General features: G+C 40.0%; 1 non-coding gene across 1 annotated transcript; it reads left to right on the top strand.

Annotated features, from left to right (window-relative positions):
* Positions 1–422: 422 nt before the first annotated feature.
* Positions 423–495, top strand: TRNAT-AGU (transfer RNA threonine (anticodon AGU)). The gene has a single exon. It is a non-coding gene; the product is annotated as a tRNA-Thr (tRNA).
* Positions 496–3774: the final 3279 nt, after the last annotated feature.

Here is a 3774-nt window from a genome sequence, read left to right as displayed (position 1 = left end):
CCAGTTTTCAAAGGAAAGCTGTGGGATGCAAAGAGTTAATTTTTTTTTTTAGAGTTTAGCTTCCCTCTTTGGTAAATTAGTGGAACAACTATTAAGAGGGAAAATATCACTGACTCTTGTTTGTAAATGAAAAGTAAACACTTCCCAAGCTATTTGGCTGGGAAAAGGGGAGTCGTGTATCATTCTTGGGATCCTTGCTGGGATGAGCTGAGCGATAGTAAAATCAAGTTTTGTGTTGACTATGGTGTGTTGTGAGCTTTGTGACTCTGATTTTTGTGTTAGGACCATTTGAAAAGAGATGAGAAGATCCTTGAATTTTGTGCTAGTGCATTTTAGCAGAGCAAGGTTTGTTTTACTCTAGAATTAACAGAGAAAAATATTATATGAAATGTTTCCTAAGGAAAAAGCATATAAGGTTCAGAGGCTCCATAGCTCAGGGGTTAGAGCACTGGTCTAGTAAACCAGGGGTCGTGAGTTCAAATCTCACTGGAGCCTTATGGCTGTGTGTTTCTAGAAAAGAATGACCTTGTAATCCTTTTGTTTTCTCCTAAAGATTGCTTGTGTCATTTTTGGAGGAACCACCCTGACTTTATGTGAAATAAAAACAACATACAGTGTTTATATCAAATGACAGGCAGTGAGAAACAGAGAACTAGCAATGGTCAGATTTAAACCTGCTAATGAATACCTCTAAATGTTTTTAAATAAGTATAGAAACCAGAGATAGGAGTACCCTGATGACGGGATTTAAAGCTTTGAGGCCAAGCTTCTGAACCTCACAGACATTGCAAAGAATCTGAAACAGCTGCTGGAAATTCACAGACAAATCTGGTTCAACTCTTCATGCTCCAGCAGGACAATCAAATCATTTCTCCAGAGCTCAGGAATTATAGAGCTGGCTGAAAAATAATAAACATGGTTTGTGGAGGAAAAATAATACTGGTTATCAGAGTTTTGTTCTGAGGAGGGGCTGGAAGTTTCCATTTTTAAGAAAAGAGAAAGCCTAGGAATAAACTTTTTTCTGCATTTTGAGTTCAATGAATTTCAGTTCAGATGTATGCAATTTCATACTCTGCCTTTGCACATTTCCCATTTTTGCTCATTTTCAGATAGGCTGGTTTCCTATTTTGTTCCATTGAAAAGATCAAAACCAGTAAAGGAAAAGGACATTTCAGGATTTGAAAAGGGCCTTTTCCATTGTGGGGGAAGGGGGTGAGTGGAGAAGGCTCAAAAGTGTAAAACATTTTGGTCTTGTGAACTGTCCACTTCAGAAAGAAATCCTTTGAGCTCCCCTACTCTTGCAAGACCAGTTTCCCCATGAGCTGACTGGGTGCCCTGCTTGCAACTATAGGCAAATATATGGGGTTCATCTAAATGCAGCATTGTCCCTGCCCATGAAGACCACCACCAAAGGTTGGTGCAGCCTCGGGAACATCAGTGGTCACCCAAACCACCATAGCAGGCAGTCGACAGGCAATGGACATTTTCTACTCTTCTGAACGGTCAATCAGTGGCACCGCTGGGTCCCAGCACCCTGGAGGTGGATACTGGGTGCCAGGAGAGACAGGGCACTTGGTTGTCCCTCTTCAGCCTGTTTCCTTATAGCTGTGTTTTCCAGAAGCAGGAAGCATGTTCCATCCAGTGGTGGTAGGCTGATGTGTTTTCTCCACATGAGAAGTGACCTACAGGAATTTCCTAACTTTCGTTTGTGTATGTCACAGTAAGGATAAAGAAACAGAAGTCAGCAGGGTTCCCATTAATCTGCAACCTAATGAACTAGCATGAGTTATTGTTATTGTAACCCAAGATACTGGGACTGGGAAAATGGAGAGATGTGGCAGGATTTTACTAAAAGGGAATTTCTCTCTAGACTGTTGTGACTACATGCCTGTTTACCCTATACTTCATTCCAGCTTCTCTCTTTATTTTGCTTTTATATGACACTGCTGAGCAATATTCAACAAGATCTTTGTGACTCAAATTCACTTTCATGATCAGGCTTCTGGTTTCAGCTTAGCTGAACCTGACAATGATGAAAATGATCCTTTGAAAAATTAATCTTTCATCTCTCTGCAAAAATGAGAAATGGTCAGGATATGTTTTCACTGTTTTCTTAATCTGCGCACTACTTAATATTTATGTAAAAATCCCTTCTATCCCTGGTAGCCTGCTGCAATGCATAATGCCAAACATACTGATGCCACTTGTTGAATTGGGGCCTCAAACAAAGAACACTTCTGACAGTAGGCCTTGGACCCTGTTCCAGATAAATTCCTTTGCATTAATCATCTTTTTTCTGCTGGAAACAGAGCTTTTTGAAGATAGAGATTCACAGAAAGGACCAAGAGAGCAAATTCCTTTAGACCTCTGTCCTGAAGCCCATGTAAATGTGTAAAGGAGAAAGGCTGGCTCTTCATCATCTTCATCGATCTGTATAATGGAAATGCTACACGCAAGGTCAAAGATACACAAAAGGTTGTGTAGCTCTGTTACAGGGACTGTAACAAGGTCAGTCTGCTTATGGGCTTACTCAGGAAGAACTCTTGTTCTTTGAACTCATGACCTGCCCTAATCCAGATCTAGACAGTCTCTTATAGCTTTTTTTAGAGAGATTTAAAAGCATCTTCCTGTATGTCCTAGAAAACTTGTTTTTCATAGTTTCCTGAGAACTTCAGAATAGTGTTTCTATTTTTAAAAACATCCTAGACACTGTAAATTTCTTTGGCATATTTTTCATTCCTGTGTCTCCCTCTAAAGGTTGCATCAAGCTGGAGAGAGACATCATTTATTCCAATATAAACAACATTGAACTCTGTGGCCCAGCAGCCTGGATCATTGAGGTACCCATGGTCCTTCCCTGATTCTAAGGATGATGTTAGCAGAGCTGCATTTCTGGCTCTGGATGCCTGAGTATTGGGTCTAAAGTCAGCAGTTCAAGCTACAAGGCATGTAAAAATACCAGTCTTGCTGGACTTTCTTGGCTATACACAGCACCATCTTCCATTTCCATTTTTTCCTCTCAGGACTGTAAAGTTCCCTGTTATTTTAAAGAGTTTTCAGTGTTGATTTTTCTTTGAGATAAAATCCAGTGTCTTTCTTACCATTTCTCTTGTTTAAGTGCTCTGAAGTTAAGTAAAATCTAGTTGAGGCCATGAAACTAATCCATTTCTTAACTCATGTGGGAAATAATTGATAAATGATTTAATCCAGGGAGGGAACGTTTGAGCTAGAACCAGTGAAAACGTTCCCGTATTTACAGAGTTCTTAGACTTAGAAATAAAATTTAGGCTAATCTTTATTAAAATCTAACATACAAGAGTGCCTTGTAGCCTCGACCCAGAAAAAAAAATAGCTACTGAAATCTGTAGGACTGCAGAATGCCAGGGGAATAAAAGTCACTAAAATTTATCTTTTTTTCCGGTCCTTCTTTAATGAATGCGCCCAGTTCCGTATTCCAAAAAAGATACTGTGGTTTAAGCAATAATGTTTTAAAACAAATCTGAAATATTTGACCTACATTCTAGAGAAAGGGTGACTCTGTTGACCATCAAAGATTCCTTTTAGACAGCACTAGTCTACATCTTAATCCTACCAGCTGTATCCACTTTGCATTGTCTTTTGTCCCTGAGCTGCCCCACAGCTCTGTCCCAGCTTTCCCACAGCCCTTGAAGTAGGCACCTACATATGGTCAGATAAATGTCACACTGAACTCCATTGACTGTGCAAAGGGGTCCTGGGCACCTCGCTCAGGTGGAGACATCTACACTGTAGATG

This window comes from Apteryx mantelli, chromosome 21, assembly GCF_036417845.1.
Source record: "Apteryx mantelli isolate bAptMan1 chromosome 21, bAptMan1.hap1, whole genome shotgun sequence".
Lineage (NCBI taxonomy): Eukaryota > Metazoa > Chordata > Aves > Apterygiformes > Apterygidae > Apteryx > Apteryx mantelli.
The sequence above is the reverse complement of the archived record's forward strand: the minus strand, read 5'-3'. Positions and strand labels throughout refer to the sequence as shown.